The sequence below is a fragment of the Rhinopithecus roxellana genome, chromosome 13 (genome assembly GCF_007565055.1).
Source record: "Rhinopithecus roxellana isolate Shanxi Qingling chromosome 13, ASM756505v1, whole genome shotgun sequence".
Classification (NCBI taxonomy): domain Eukaryota; kingdom Metazoa; phylum Chordata; class Mammalia; order Primates; family Cercopithecidae; genus Rhinopithecus; species Rhinopithecus roxellana.
The window spans coordinates 97,663,836-97,680,853 of NC_044561.1; the positions used below are offsets into that span (position 1 = coordinate 97,663,836).

The 17,018-nt window shown below is 41.2% G+C and overlaps 1 non-coding gene across 1 annotated transcript; it reads right to left on the bottom strand.

Annotated features, from left to right (window-relative positions):
* Positions 1 to 15,699: 15,699 nt before the first annotated feature.
* On the bottom strand, positions 15,700 to 15,860 carry LOC115893105. Its single transcript, XR_004053056.1, has one exon. It is a non-coding gene; the product is annotated as a U1 spliceosomal RNA (small nuclear RNA).
* Positions 15,861 to 17,018: the final 1,158 nt, after the last annotated feature.

The window sequence follows — 17,018 nt, forward strand, 5'->3', positions numbered from 1 at the left end:
TGTTTTTGGTTCACGTCTTAAAATTAATTTTAAGACAACTTTTTTTTCAAAAATTGAATGTGTAAACATAGAGTCAAGTGATGAAGTGCACACACCTAAAGTATATAGATCATTAGAGTTTTTCTCATGTATATACCCATGTAGTCAACACCCTGATCCAGAACATTCCCAGCACTCCAGAAAGCTCCCTTGTGCCTTCAGTCAACACTCCCTCCAGAGATAACTACTCTTCTGAAGTCTGCCACCATAGATTATTTTGGCCTGTTTTAAAACTTTGTATAGGTGGAACCATGTATTAATAGTATATCCTCCTTTGTATCTGACTACTTTTACTCAATATTACATCTGTTGTATATAGCAATAATTCATTCCTTTTCATTGCTATGTAGTATTCCATAGTATGAATGGTGAAACAATATATTTATATTCTATCATTGGTAGATATTTAAATTGTTTTCAGTTTGGAAATATGAATAAATATTCTATGAACACTTGTGTACTTGTGTCTTGGCAGACATAAGCACTTGTTTCTAATACACTCATTAGATATGTATTAGGTGTGCATGTGAAATTGTTGGGTCAGCTCTAGTAGATACTGTGTTTTTGTTTGTTTGTTTGTTCTTTTGTGACAGAATCTCACTCTGTTGCCCAGGCTGAAGTGCAGTGGCATGAATACAGCTCACTGCAGCCTCGACCTCCTGGAATCAAGCAATCCACCTCAGCTTCCTGTGTAACTGGCGCCACAGGCACATGCCACCATGCCCAGCTAATTTTATTTTTTCCGTAGAAATGGGAGTCTCACTTTGTTGCTCAGGCTAGTCTCCTGGGCCCAAGCAATCCTCTTACCTTCACCTCCCAAAGTGCTGAGATTACACATGTGAGCCACTATGCCCAGCAGATACTATCAGGTTTCTGAAATGGTCATACCAGGGACTGGGATTTCAATTTGGATTGTTTGGGTGTTGATGCTCTTGTGACATAACTTCTTCCTAGTGCAGCCCCCACTGCAGAGTTGGAGGGAGAATGGGCATCTCGATGCCAGGATGCTTTGGGTGGACGGCTGCTAGAAAAATACCAAAACATGCTTCACTTACTTCACACATTTGCTCAAGCGTTGGACCTAGGGCCAAAGGTTATTCTTACTCACTCAGTGGTAATGCACAGGTAAGGCAGACAGAAAGAATCTGAAACCCACTGGGAGAACACTATTCATTTTACTCATTTTCTTAATCCTTTTTTAAAATATCTATTTATTAAATTAATAGCACAAAGACTATGTCAGTGTGGCAGGATGAGAGCATGCTCCAGTCTCCTTTGATTTCAGGTTCCAGAAGAGACTGCAGAGATATTTCACACACGTTCTCACACATGTGCACGTGCGTGTGTGCACACGTGCACACACACACACCCCCTGTAGCAGATGCTGCTGGTTCCTTGCCCATTTCCCTCATCCATACCACTTGGATAGGACTAATGAAAATGATTGGGGGAGCTTTGGGGTTCCTCTGATCCTAAAAGCAGAAGGGAATCTAGGGGTAACTGAGGAGGAAACTGATAGGGCATCTCGTGGGAGTCCAGGCAGTGTGGCCCTTTCCTCCTCCAGCACTTGTGCAAAGCAGTGGGTCGCTGAGATGTCAGGCCTGCATCCTTTTCTGTTGGGATTCTTTCCACCTCTTAGTATTAACTTCTTTCCACCTCTGGTGCCTTGATATTCACAACTTTTTTCTCCTCTTCCCCTGAAAAAGCCTTCTTCATATGGCACTCCTTCTAGGGACTTTTGAAGTTTGGTCTTATTAAAAAATATGTACATAAATATGTATAATTTCCAGCACCAAGCCAGACATGGTGGCCATGACCCTGAAATCACACCACTTTCAGGCCAGAAAGGCTGATATTGAGAACCCAGAAACAGTCTTGTGCTGTGTTTTGAGCTCTCCCTCCCCTTCTCTGCCTGCTGCATCTCCCTGGCCCTTCTCTCTGTGCTCATCCTCAGGAGTCACGAAATGTAAGTTGGTTCTGCTTCTGCGATTCTGAGAGATTTGGCTGACTTTGCCCTGAGAGGAGGCATTCTTCTGCAGATGCTGAATTTTTAATTATTTATAGTGAATCTTAGAGTGTACCAACTCCCAGGCAGACCTCTCCTCAACAAAAATGTATTCTATAGATGTAGACTCCAGGAAAACTTTATGTAGGTTAATTTCAGTTTTACAATGATGAATATTTTATTTTTCAGTAATTCATAATGGCCCTTGAGGAGCCATTATTTTTATGTAAATATGCGTATTCTAACACCTGCCAAGATGTCATTGCCCATATTTTTGGTCTGGGTAACAAAGATATAACTCTATAATGAACTACTTCTCATAAGTCCTATTAAAGGACTGTTCTCCCTCTCTTTTTCTTTCTAGTTTAATTAAATCATTTTAGAGACAGGGTCTTACTCCATTGCCCAGGCCAGAATGCAGTGGTGTGATCATGGCTCACTATAGCACTGACCTCCTGGGCTCAAGCGATCCTCCCACTCAGCCTCTTGAGTAGCTGGGACTACAAGTGTGTGCCCCCATGCCCAGCTAATTTTTAAAATTTTCTGTAGGGATGGAGTCTCACTGTGTTGCTCAGGCTGATCTCAAACTCCTAGCCTCAAGCAATCCTCTGGCCTCAGCCTCTCAAAGTGCTGGGATTACAGGTGTGAGCCACTGTGCCCGGCTCTGCTCTCCCTCTCTTTCTCCCGCTCCTCCAGCTGACTTTCCTTCCATTTATATTCACTCAATAACTCAGAAAGAGCACCAAATAATTTTATATTGCCATATAAGCATGGTACTGTCTGAAACTGTAAACTACTAATGGATGAGCCAGTCTCACCTTAATCTTTTTGTCTTTTAGAAGGCATTTTATCCTACCAGGTATGAAAATAAATATTAGAAAACTTACTGGATTTGGTCTCACCCCTCGAAGTACAGTGGAGGCAGAATACACAGTTAATTTTGGAAAAGACAAAGAACCTTTGCAGAAATATGACCCAAGGGACAACGTGGTATTCCAGGTCCTACAAACAAAAGTAGAAACCTCAGGTACTATTAGGCCCCAGTCTACTGGAACGTGGACCAGTTTCCAGCCTAGAGGTAAAAGAGGAAGTAAAGAGGCATCCAGAAGATCTACCCAATTACAGCCCAATGAGAGAGTGAAGAATGGTCAGGTTGGCTGGGCACGTGGCTCATGCCTGTAATCCCAGCACTTTGGGAGGTGGGCAGATCACATGAGGCCAAGAGTTCAAGACTAGACTGGCCAACATGGCAAAACTCCATCTCTACTAAAAATACAAAAATTAGCTGGGCATGGTGGTGCACATCTGTAATACCAGCTACTAGGGAGGCTGAGGCAAGAGAATCGCTTGAACCTGGGAGGCAGAGGTTGCAGTGAGCTGAGATCACACCACTTCACTCCAGCCTGGGTGACAGAGTGAGACTCTGTCTTAGGAAAAAAAAAAAAAAAAAAAAAAGAATGGTTAGGGCATCATGAAGGATGGGAGCTGCCTCCAGAGAAACAGCTTAGTCATTGCAAAGTGAAGCTGAACCCTTTGATTCTTGAATTTACCCAAGGACTTCATGAAATTGATAGACAGCATTCTTCAAAAGCTAGAGTGATGGTTTGTTTACATAATAATGTAGTGTTTTTATTGAAATGCTTAAACACAGTTTTGGCAGTGGGGCTGTGGAAGGAGAAAGAAACAGGGAGAGTATGTAAGAGGCAGAGTGTAACACGCAAGCTCCTGCCCTCTGCTCTGCGTAAACCCACATAGTGGTATTCAGGGATGCTGCTGCTTCTTGCTTTGAGGAAAAAGGGTACATAGATGGTCATGCAAAGCTCAAAGCAGGCATTGAAATACCAAGTCAGACAGTGGCCCCCAGTGCTTTCCTTTCCATAACCTCTTTTATACTTCTCCTGGTCCCTCTGAATGAAAGGAAGACACGAAAAAACTTTGGGAGATAAGGAAGAAGTAACTCAGAGACCATGCTCTGTCTCCTTGTCATCCTGCTGTAAGCATCCAAATGACCCAGATTACATAATCTGCCTGCCCCATGAGTACCTAATTAACATCCTACCATACCAGATCCAAAAGTGAAAAGGTAGTTTGCACAAAATGTGCTATTACAAAGTGCTAATGATGCTAGGAGGCTCCAAACCAATATTATTCCTGGAACCATTTCATAACAACTTGTTCCTGAAGACATCCAAGGGAACAGAGTCCATAATTAGAATTTCAGACCCAGTGCAGAGGTTCACCCAGGGACACTGTTTAATTAAGAACCTTCTCAAGATCCCTCAGTTTATAACCTGTGGGCTGTGGCCCCTAGTGGGCCAGTTCTGCTCTGGCTTCATCTGGAAACAACACCTCTCATGATAACATCGAAGTGGGCATTTCTGTGAGCACTGCAAATTGGATGGCGGGGGGATGGAAGGCCTTCCAGAGCCCTTGGGAGAGGTCTTGTTTATCTCTGGACCCTGACAACATCTTGCCCAACCTCCATGATCATTCTCTGCATCAGGATGTCTGCATTTCAGCTGGTTAAGGATCTTGTGGCATCATTTGACTGCTTGTACAGTTCGCATCTGTCCAAAACTAACACGTTTTACCTCATTCCCATGGGCTCAGCCTTGCCTGAGTCTCAGAACCTCCCTTTGGCTCTGTTAAGGGAGATACACAGAGTTCAGCATCAGGTCACATTTGTAGGTGGTCTGGCCCAGTCTGGAGTCTGAGTTCTTGTAACTAGTCTTGTTTCTGATTCATTTCTGACCTGTCCTCAGCCACCTCCACTGTAGTCCAAGATTATATAATGTATGGTGAAGAGTTTGAGACGTCAGATCAAATCCCATTTAGGCCACTTACCAACCGTGTGATTGTGGAACAAGTGACTTAACTATGAAATTTGCCTTCCTCATCTATAAAAGAAGGATAACAATGCCATCCTCAGAGGCGTGGCCTGTGCAGCAAATGAGCTAGTTTTTGTAACCCCCTACTACTGTGCCTGGCACGCAGTGGCACTCAAGACATGGCAGCTGCTATTGTGATTTCAAAAAATAGCAGCTTTATTGAGACATAATTTATACACAATGAAATTCTTCCCTTTAAAATGTAAAATTCAGTACTTTAGTATCTATGTAGAGTTATACAACCATAGTCACTGTCTAATTTCAAAAAGTTTTTCATCAGCCCAACAAGAAACTCCATATTTACTAGTAGTTACTCCCTATTCCTCCTGCCTCAGGCCCTGACAACCGCTGATGAATTTCTGTCTCTATTGATTTGCCAATTCTGGACATTTTATAAAAATAGAATCATATAATATGTGACTGTTTGTGTCTGACTTCTTTCACTTAAAACAGTGTTTTCGATGTTCATGCCAGTCGTAGCCTGTGTCAGTACTTTATCATTTCTTTTCATAGCTGAGTACTATTTCATTATGTGGATATACCACATTTTGTTTACCCATTCATCTGTTGATGGACATTTGGGTTGTTTCTACTTTTGGGCTATTTTGAATGATGCTGCTAAAAATGTTTGTGTACAACTTCTGGGGCAACATATGTTTTCATTTCTCTTGAGTGTATACTTGGGAGTGGAATTGCCAGGTCATATGCTAACTTGTATGTTTAACTTTTTAAGGAACTGCCAAGTGTTTATTACAGTGGTTACACCATTTTATAGTCCCATTGGCAACATATGAGGGTTCCAATTTCATTATATCCTCACGAATTCTTCTTGTCTGACTTTTTGATTATAGCCATTCTAATGGATACGAAATTATACCTCATGGTGATTTGTAATTCCCTAATAACTAATAAATTTTGCATCTTTTCACATGCTTATTGGCCATTAGTATATCTTCTCTAAAAAAATTTTCAAATCCTTTTCTCATTTTTAAATTGAGTTATTTGTCTTTTTATTGCTGAGTTGTAAATTTTTTTATATCTTTTGTATATGTCTCTAATCTGATATACGATTTGCAAATATTTTCTCCCATTTTCTGGTTGTCTTTTCAATTTTTTGATGGTGTACTTTGAAGCACAAAGGTTTTAAATTTTGATGCCATCCAATTTATCTGCTTTTTCTTTGGTTGCTTTTGCTTTAGGTATTATATCTAAGAAACCATTTCTTAGTCTAAGGCTCAAGATTTTCTATCATGTTTCCTTCTAAGGTTTTATACTTTGAGGTCTTACATTTATGCCTATGATCCATTTTGAGTTCATTTTGTATGTGATGTCAGGTAGGAATACAACTTCATTCTCTTGCATATGGATATCCAGGTGAGTCAGCATTATTGTTGAAAAGAATATTCTTTCCCCCTTGAATTGTCTTGGCACCTTTGTGCCAATTTTACATAAATATATGTTTTTATTTTCATATTCCAATTCTATTCTATTGACCTACATGTCTATTCTTATGCCAGTACCACACAATCTTAATTACAGTAGCTTTGTAGTAAGTTTTGAAATCAAGAAGTGTGAGTCATTCAACTTTGTTCTTTTTTTTTTAAGACTGTTTTGGCTATTCTGGGCCCCTTGAATCTCCATAAAAATTTTAGAATCAGTTTGCATATTACTGAAAAAAAAAGGCAGCTGGGATTTTAATACCTGATTGCATTGGAACTGTAGATCAGTTTGGGGAAGACTGTCATCTAAACAATATTAAGTCATATGATCCATGAACACAGGATGTCTTTCCATTTATTTAGGTGTCATCTAATTTAACAACGTTTTGTAGTTTCCAGTGTAGAAGTCTTGCACTTCTTTTGTTAAATTTATTTTTAAGATTTTTTTTGATGTTATTGTAAATGGAGTTGTTTTCTTAATTTCCTTTCATTGCTAGTATATAGAAATGCAATTGACTTTTGTGTATTCTTCTTGTATCTTGCAATCTTTCTGAACTAGAACTTGTTTATCAGTTCTGATAGTTGCATGTGTGTGTCTGTGTGTGTGCTTGCATTTCTTAGGATTTTCTATATACACAATTGTGTCATATGCAAATAGGTATGTTTTTACTTCTTTCTTTCCAACCTGGATGCCTTTCATTTATTTTTCTGGTCTAATTAGCCTACCTAGAACTGCCAGTAAAATGCTTAATATAAATGGCAAGAGTGGATATTTTTCTCTTATTTTTGTTTTGTTCCTGATCTTAGGGGGAAAACTTTCAGTCTTTTACCATTAAGTATGATGTTAGCCATGGGCTTTTTATAGACGTCCTTTGTCAGGTCAAGAAAATATCATTAGATTTCTTGTTTGTTGACTTTTTGTTTTAATCACAAAAGACTGTTAGATTTTGTCAAATGCTTTTTCAGTATCTATGAGATGATCATGTGGTAGTTTTTTTCCTTTTATTCTCTTAATAAGGTATATTATGCTGATAGATTTTTAAATAGTGAATGAGCCCTGCATACCTTGGATAAATCCCACTTGTTAGTGACATCTAATGCCTTTTATATATTGTTGGCTTCAGTTTGCTAGTACTTTGCTTAAGATTTTTGCATGTGTATCATAAGGTACACTGGCATTGTCTGGTTTGGTATTAGGTTATCACTGGCCTGCCAGGGTTGGGAAGTGTTCCTCTTCCTCTTCGCTGCTGCTTCTTCTTCTTCTTTTTTTTTTTTGAAAGAGTTTGTAAAGGATTCATCTTAATTTTACTTTAAATGTTTGATAGAATTCACTAATGAAGCTATCTGAAACTAGGCTTTTCTTTGGGGAAAGTTTTAAAATTACTAATTGAGTATTCTTTAATTGGTATAGATCTGTTCAGATTTTCTATTTCTTCTTCTCTCTTTTTTTTTTTCCCCCAAGACGGAGTCTCGCTCTGTCGCCCAGGCTGCAGTGCAGTGGCGTGATCTCAGCTCACTGCAAGCTCCGCCTCCCAGGTTCATGCCATTCTCCTGCCTCAGCCTCCCGAGTAGCTGGGACTACAGGCGCCCGCCACCACACCCGGCTAGTTTTTTGTTTTTTTTAGTAGAGATGGGGTTTCACTGTGTTAGCCAGGATGATCTTGATCTCCTGACCTTGTGATCTGCCGGCCTCGGCCTCCCAAAGGGCTGGGATTACAGGCGTGAGCCACCGCACCCTGCCCCTCTGCCCTTTTTTTGTTTGTTTGTTTTTTGAGATGGGGTCTCACTCTGTCACCCAGGTTGGAGTACAGTGGTGTGATCACGGCTCACTGTGGTCTCAACCTCCTGGCCTCAAGTGATTCTCTCATCTCAACATCCCAAGTAGCTGGGACCACAGGCATGCACCACCATGCCCAGCTAATGTTTACTTTTTTTTTTTTTTTTTTTTTTGTAGAGACATGATTTTGCTTCTTGTCCAGGCTGATCTCGAACTATTCAGCTCAAGGGATCTGCCCGCCTCAGCCTCCCAAAGTGCTGATATTACAGACATGAGCCACCATGCATGGCCTAAGTTTTCTATTTCTTCTTGAGTCCAGTTAAGTAGTTTGTGTTTTTCTTTGAATTTGTCCATTTCATCTATGTTTTCTTATTTGTTGGCATACATTTGCTCAAAATATTGCCCTATAGTCATCTCGCTTGACCTATTAGTAGCCTATGACACAGCTGAACATTCTCTCCACCTTGAAATCCTTTTTTTACTTAGTTCCTGAAACACTGCACTCACCTGTGTCTCTGAGCTCTTCATCTCAGGTTCTTTTGTTGGCTCCTCATTCCCCCAATCTCTAAACATCAGAGTGTCCCAAGCCTCAGCGCTGGACTTCTTCTCTTCTCTATCCATTCTTCCTTCTTGTTGCTCTCATCCAATCTCTTGATTTTAAGTATCATCATTAATTAGGTGACATCTTCAAGATTTATAACTCCAATTTCAATTTCTCTTCTGAATTCTGGCTCAACTATGCAATTGCCTATCTGACACCTATAATTAGGTGTTGCATATCCATTTCAGACCTCACCTGTCCAACACTAAACTTTTGATATTCCCATATGAATGTGCTGCTCCGTTAGGCTTCCTCATCCCAGTAAATGGTGTCTCCATAATTTCAGGTGCTTAGCCACAAACCTTGGAGTCATTCTTAACTCCTCTGTCCTCTCATATCCAATAGCTAATCTTTTTAAGAATCTTGTAGATCCAGAATCTGGCCACTGATTTCCACCTCCATTGACTACCACCACTGCCACAAGTCATCATCAACCCTCACCTACACAATGAATGGCCTCCTCATTGGTCTCCCTACTTCTGTCCTTGTCTCTTTACAATCCATCCTCCATATGATATCTAAACAGAGTACACTAACATCTTTAGTCATGTCATTCCTCTACTGAAATGTCCTCAACAGCTCTTGTGTCACTCATGAGACAGAGTCCTTACAGTGGCTACCGACCCTTTACAATTTGGTTCTCAGTATGTCTCTCACGTCTCTTGCTTTCCCTCTCATGCACTCTTCTCCAGCAGCACTGGCCTCTGTACTGTTCCTTAGACATGCCAAGCATTCTTCTGCCTCAGGTCCTTTGCACCTACTGTGACCTCATACAGGGCCAGAGATTCTCATGCTCCCTCCCTCCCTCCCTACTTCAGGAATTTGCTTCAATTCCACCTTTCCGTGTGGTCTTCTGAGATTTTCTCCCTCTCCCTTTGCCAGCATTCTCTATCCTTTCCTCTGTTCCATTGTTCTCCAAAGCACTTACCACAACCAGTAGAACACCACGTATGTTTTGCTGGTTTGTTTCCTATCTCTCCCACTAGAATCTAAGCTCCATGAGGGGAGGAGTTTTCGCCTGTTTCATTGTGTACTCTATTCCAAGCACCTAGAACAGTACCTGGCTCATAGTGGCTCTTACGATGGTTCTCATATCTGGTTGTGCTCCTTTCGTTCATTCAACAATATGCATATTGCATGTACATGAATGAATAATGCACAACCAGGTATGGAAACCACTATTAGGGAGGGCATTCAAACAGCATGAGAGTGGGAGATCTACTCTTGGGGCCAAAATAATGATATTGTATGATTTGGGAAATGGTGTACTGAATGTCTGCTATGTGCATGACACTGTGGGAGACAAAACAAGACATTGACTGGACCCTGATCCTTTCGATCAATTCAATTTGACAAGTGAGCTCCTGCAGAGAGTCTGACATTGCGCAAGTTGTTGGGATTCAGGGACAATTAGGACACACAGTAACTACCCTCAGTGAGCCTGTCAAGAATTCAAAGAAGCGAATACATTATTATAATACAGGATTACGAGTGCTTCTTCGGAGGAAAATACAAAATACAAAATTGGGCCACTGAAGATTTCAAAGGTTGGCAGGGGCCCTCAAGGCTTCCACTGGAGATGATTCTGAGCTGGTTCTTAAGTAAATATATGTCAGAGAAACTTATTATTTCATAGGATGATGAGTAACATTAAAGACAAAACAGTAGTTACAAGGCAGTGTGCCACTCACCTTTGAGTTACCTCATACCAGCTTGAGAGAGCTGATTGCTAAATTCTCAGAAATTTCAAAAGTTGATTAACAGCATGTTGATAACTTGAACTTGGCTGTGGTGGGAGAATACAGCACATAAACCAGCTGCATATATATCAGGATTTCCCTGCCTGCACCTACCTGATGGAGCTGTTTGCTAAACATTTACCAGTGCACCCCTGGGCACAGGACAGATGTGTTCCCATGGTTTATGCCCTGGGATGGTCATAGGAGCTGTCAGTTAGGGACAATACACCTAGGCGATGGAATCTGAGCTGAGCCTTCCTGGTGGGCAAGACTTGAACATCCCAAAGTGAAGATACTGGGTGGAATAGCATCCCCCAAAATTCATGTTAATCTGGACCCTCAGAATGTGATCTCATGTTAGAAATAGAGTCTTTGCAGAGATGACTAGTTAAGGTGAGGTTATATTGAATCAGGACCTTAAATTCAACAACTGGTGTTTTTATATGAAGAGGGAGATTTGGATACAGAGACACAGAGGGAACCCAGGAAAGAATGTCATGTGAAGAGGGACACATGGAGAGATGTAGCAATTAGGTTGGTACAAAACCAATTGCCATTACTTTTAATGGCAACAACTGCAATTGGTTTTGCACCAACCTAATACAAGCCAAGGAATGCAGAGGATTGCTGTCAACCATCCAAAACTGGGAAGAAGCGAGGAAGGATGCTTCCCTGTAGGATTCAGAGGGAACACAGTCCTGCTGAAACCTCGATTCTTGATTTCAGACTTCTAGCTTCAGAACTGTGAGAGAATAAGTTTTAAGCCACCAAGTTTGTCGTAGTTTGTTACTGCAGCCCAAGGAAACCGACACAGAATTGGATGAACAAGGAAAAAGAGGTGGGGATATAGAAGGGATGCCTAAAGCATGGGGAAGAATAAGAACAGATGCCATGTATTGAGGGCTTCTATAAGCCTCCTCTGTTCTAAGATGTGCTTCCTGCGTCTTAAACGTCATTTCTGTGAATCCTTAAAATACTCCTATGAGGCAGATAAAAACAGCCCAATTAAGAGAAGTTAAGCAGGCTGGGCATGGTGGCTCACACCTGTAATCCCAGCACTTTGAGAACTGAGACGGGTGGATAACCTGAGGTCAGGAGTCTGAGACCAGCCTGGCCAACATGGTGGAACCCTGTCTCTACTAAAAAAAAAAAAAAAAATAGCTGGGTATGGTGGTGGGCGCCTGTAATCCCAGCTACTTGGGAGGCTGAGGCAGGAGAATCACTTGAACTTGGGAGGCAGAGGTTGCAGTGAGCCGAGATTGTGCCATTGCACTTCAGCCTGGGCAACAAGAGCAAAACTCCATCTAAAAAAAAAAAAAAGAGAGAGAGAGAGAGAGAGAAGTTCAGCAATTTGCTCAAGGTAACGCAGCTATTTATGACAGAACTCTGATTTGAAACAGCCTTGTTGGCTTTTAATGCTCACATTCCTTCCTCTGTGACACTCTGCCTAGCTGATGTTCTCTCCCAGGTGGGCAAGAACTATCTCAACAATCTCCAGTGATGGAGATGGAAATGAGATATTAAAATCTTCAATATCTACATCAAGGAAGAAGGACAATGAGATTTTACGGCCCAAGTAGAGTTCAGTATCTTTCACATTGCAAAGATCACCTCAGCCTGGTAGAAAGATTCGGAAGTCATTAAAGAATAACGCTTCAAGTAATCACAGACATGCTAAGAAAAATTCTACAGGGGAACTGAGACCCTTTGTATTGGAGGAAACCCACCATCATGTTCAGAAGACATAGAGCAACTGATGTATACGTTGATTAAAATCTTTTCTCCCCCCAAATAGTGCTTTTTATGTGGCATCACAGTCAAACATCACAGTTAAGGGAATAAAGATCTGGCTACTAGAACAGCAGGCCACAGTGAGACAACATTGTGCACATTTGTACACGTAAGGCAAACTCGACTGTGAAAATGTTTCCAACAGAGTTAAAAGGGAAGAATCACATCAAGCAACTGTGATGAGTATTGCACTGCATTCAGGATATATTTAATGGATAAAAAGTCAATGGCTAGCCAGGCAAAGTGGTGCACGCCTATGTATAGTACCAGCTACTCAGGAGGCTGAGGCAGAATGATGGCTTGGCCCAGGAGTTCAAGGTTGTAGTGCAGTAAGCTATGATCTCATTTAACCATTAGGATTGCATTTGAATTTGTATATGGATAAAGGTGATCAACCAATTATGTAATATAAGGGAACATTCCTAACATACGTGTACTGGTTAAATGGAAGGAGCATGTAGTTGTAAGTTTCCGAATTCCTCACCTTACCTTGTTTGCAAATACGTAGTCTACGTATGGGATATGATTTTTCTTATCTGACTACTAAATTTATTGAAAGTCTAACTTTAAAAATAATGACATTTTACCTGTTTTTTAAACTATGGTGGTTAGAATGTTTTAATCTGTGATTCCAACTCTCTGGGGTGTGAAGTTGGCTTAGCAACAAGAATTGGCTTTCATTAGGCCCATATCTCACTGGAGTATTCAACAGAGAGATCAAAAACACGTAGCCTGAGTGGCCGTCACTGAAGTGAGTTACGTTTGGCTCTTACTGGTTGGTTGTTTTAAACATTTCAATTCAAATGCCTTTAGTTGAAGTTTGACCACATTCTGTCTCCACCACTCTTTATGGTCTCACGTCCAGCCCAGTGCCCATAGTTTATCATCTAGGTGGCCCTTGAAAGCATTTTCTTCTGCTATCGTTGAAGGGAATGCTGTGTCAGACTATTTTTCCCACACTTGCAAAAATATTTCCGTTATTTTGATTATGCTTCTAATTCCTACAGAAGGCATATTAGTTATTCATACTTCAGGGTGAAATAGTTCAGTCAGATTGCTGTTCTCTTCAAGTCTGAAGTCCAGCTGGGAGAACCCTGGAGTTTTTCTGGTAGGGAGTGTGTATCCTTGAAGCTTAAATGACGAAGGGAAAAGGGTAAGCCGAGAGGGACCAGGTAGAAGGAAACTTTGGGCGGTCAGAGCACCAGGCCAGGGAAGAGGGAGTCTGCACTGATGACCTGATGAGTAGCGTGGCCATGACAAAACTCATTCTCAGCATTTCGTGGACAATTTATATACTTTTCCACATCCCTAATTCTGAGACAGATCAGTTGAGAAAACGGAAGAAAGGTATTGCAATTCTGTGAGAATTAAAGCTTAAAAATCAGCAGAGGCCCCAGCGGTATGAGGGATTCATTGAGGGATCCACTGAAGGTAAGATCAACTGATGCAGCAGTTGAAGGTTGAGGTCAGCATTTCTGAGAGCAAGGAGGGGAGCACATGTAGAAACGGTGCCATGGGCTGATCAGTCTGCCTTGCTTATAATTAATACCATGTTACAAGCGTGTGTTCTTGGCCCTGTCTGCTGCTAATTGGGAGGCATTCTTGCAAATAAAATAAATATTAAGAACTTTACACTTTTTAGGTCAGGTGTGGTGGCTCACGCCCATATTCCAAGCACTTTGGGAGGCTGAGGCAGGTGGAGCACCTGAGGCCAGGAGTTTGAGACCAGCCTGGCCAATATGGTGAAACCCCGTCTCTACTAAAAGTGTAAAAATTAGCTGGGCATGATGGCAGGTGCCTGTAGTCCCAGCCACTCAGGAGGCCGAGGCAGGAGAATCACTTGAACACGGGAGGCAGAGGTTGCAGTGAGCCAAGATCGTGCCACTGAACTCCAGCCTGGGTGACAGAAAGAGACTCCATCTCAAAAAAACAAAAAAAGAGAGAAAGTTTTAAAAATAAAATTAAAAAAAGAACTTTGCACTTTTTATAGCACACTTTACACAGACCCTAAGAGTGATGTTCCAAGAAGTAACAACTTCTGGAAGCAAAAAAAATCTATAAATTGACGATTTTGAATTGTGATTTCTATGTAATTCTGTTAACTTTGCTGGGCTAGATTTGAGCGTTAGATTATTCAAAAACTACTTAGTAATGTTTGCTAGCCTTTGACAAGGTTTGGATATTTGCTTATACTTCCTTCTAAATACTACTAGACAGAATATTTCTTATTTATTAAAATATGTTAAATCTAGCAGGCGCGGTGGCTCATGCCTGTATCTCAGCACTTTGGGAGGGCGAGGCGGGTGGATCACTGGAGGTCAGGAGTTCGAGACCAGCCTGGTCAACATGGTGAAACCCTGTCTCTACTAAAAATACAAAAATTAGCCGGGTGTGGTAGGGGGCATCTGTAATCCCAGCTACTTGGGAGGCTGAGGCATGAGAATCGCTTGAATCTGGGAGGTGGAGGTTGCAGTGACCTGAGATCGTGCCACTGCACTCCAGCCTGGGCTATAGAGCCAGACCCAGTCTCAAAACAAACAAACAAAAATGTTAAATCCGTAATAATGAGTAAATAACTTCTGATTTCTCATTTCCAAGTTCTAAGTATTAATATTTATTGAGAATTTGAAAACACTACAAAGAATGAGAATATAAAAAGGTGAGAAAGAGTCTGTTTTGAAACTTTGCCTCAGGCCAATCTTGTTCCTGGAGGAAAAATATTGGTCTCCAGGAGGCATGGGTTTCTACCAGGAAGCAAAGTTATTGAGTAAATGTCACAGGCTAAAGAAGCCACGGGGATTTGCTCTTGTTTGTCTATCCCCCGTGTTCTCAATTTCATCTAGAAACATCACTTGACTTTTGTCTTGGCTGACAAATCAGCTCATATACCTAAGGAAGCTTAACTGAACGTGGCAACCCGAGCTGCTGTTTTGGTCATGGAATCAGATGTCTTTTGCTATTCTGAGACCCAAAGAGCCTAGCGTGAAATAACAGTATCTGCAGCTTCCCATGTGTAAACTGCATGTTTTCCAGCCCAGACCAGTTCCGGTGGAACAAGATGTGATCAACCATATCAGGTTCTCCAAATGCAGTGATTGCTCTTTTGAGAAGAAACTATTCCTTATCACCATTGTGATGAATTGTGAGACAAGTGTCTCTGCATCTGATGCCCTCTCATCCTGGGATGTTGGCAAGCAAAGACAGAGCAGGAATGACATTTATCAGGCACATGTTTCACTTCTCACTTCAACCCAGATCAAAATGGAAGCCTCCTTGGTTGCTTATGAAAGCCCATAAGCCAACAATATTGAGGTGTTTGCAAGCAATAACAAAGTCGGAAAAGAGCTCGTGCCTCTTATACTTCAGGGAGTATAATAGACAATGATTGCCCTCTGTTCTACTCCCTTTTTAAAAAAAAACAGGGAATAGTGAGAACATGGTTCCCACTGCCACAAATTATGCAATTGAGTTTCCCATATTTGGGGAAATCACAGGGTCAGCACATCTGGAGTGCAAGGGATAAACCTCACCCTGGGAAAACCACCTTCACGATCATGGTATCTCCCCTGCCAGGTAAGGATCTGTTCCACTTATGTTTTATGTGTGAGGCCAGGGGAGGGAAAAATTAAAATTAAAATTTCCTTCTAGTCTAAAAGGACCACTCATTTTGATATAACAAACATGTGTTGATTGTTATATCATGTATATAATTAGATATAGATGTGCATGCCAAGTTTAGATCTTGTACATGTGGATGATGTAGATGGAGTGGATGACATCAAAGTAGTTGACATAGATATTGTAGATGCTGTTGAGGTAGCTGTCGATTACATAGATGCCAATGTAGAGTGGATGGCGTAGATATATACACAGATATAGATAGAGTAGATGCAAATATAGATGCAGATGTGCATGGCATAACTGTAAATATGGATGCAGATGAGGAAGGTGACGTAGATTAGGGTTTCTCAACCTCAGCACTATTGATATTTTAGGCTGGATATATCTTTGTTGTCAAGGGCTATCCTGTGCATTGCAGGATTTAGCAGCATCCCTGGCCTAGATGCTGAGGGCATTTCTTCCCCCAACCCTGAGCTGTAACAATAAGAACTTTTTCTGGAAGTTGTCAAATGTCCCTGGGCAAAGCTGCCCCAGTTAAGAACCACTGGTACAGATGGTGTAGATCAAAATGTTGATGTAGATATTGATGTGATGTAAGCATAGGTGCAGATAGTAAAGATGATAGGTGATGCAGATAGTAAAGATGAAAATGTAGCTGGAGATGATAAAGCTGTGAACAAAGATGTAGGTGGACTATGTGTAAATATAGAGGCAAATGATGTTATAAGATATAGCCTATAGATAAATGATATAGCTGTACACATAGACATAGATGACATATTTGATATAAATAAGATAGAAACTATAAACTTTATGATCTGGGCAGAAAAATATAGGTGCTGATAATGCAAATAGCATTTCTTTGACCCCTCTTTTGTTTTGTTTTGTTTTGTTTTGAGATGAAGTCTTGCTCTGTCACCCAGGCTGGAGTGCAGTGGTGCGATCTCAGCTCACTGCAACCGCTGTCTCCCAGGTTCAAGCGGTTCTCCTGCCTCAGCCTCCTGAGTAGCTGGGATTACAGGTGTGTGCCACCATGCCTGGCTAATTTTTGTATTTTTAGTAAAGATGGGGTTTTACCATGTTGGCCAGGCTGGTCTGGCATGAGCCACTGCACCCAG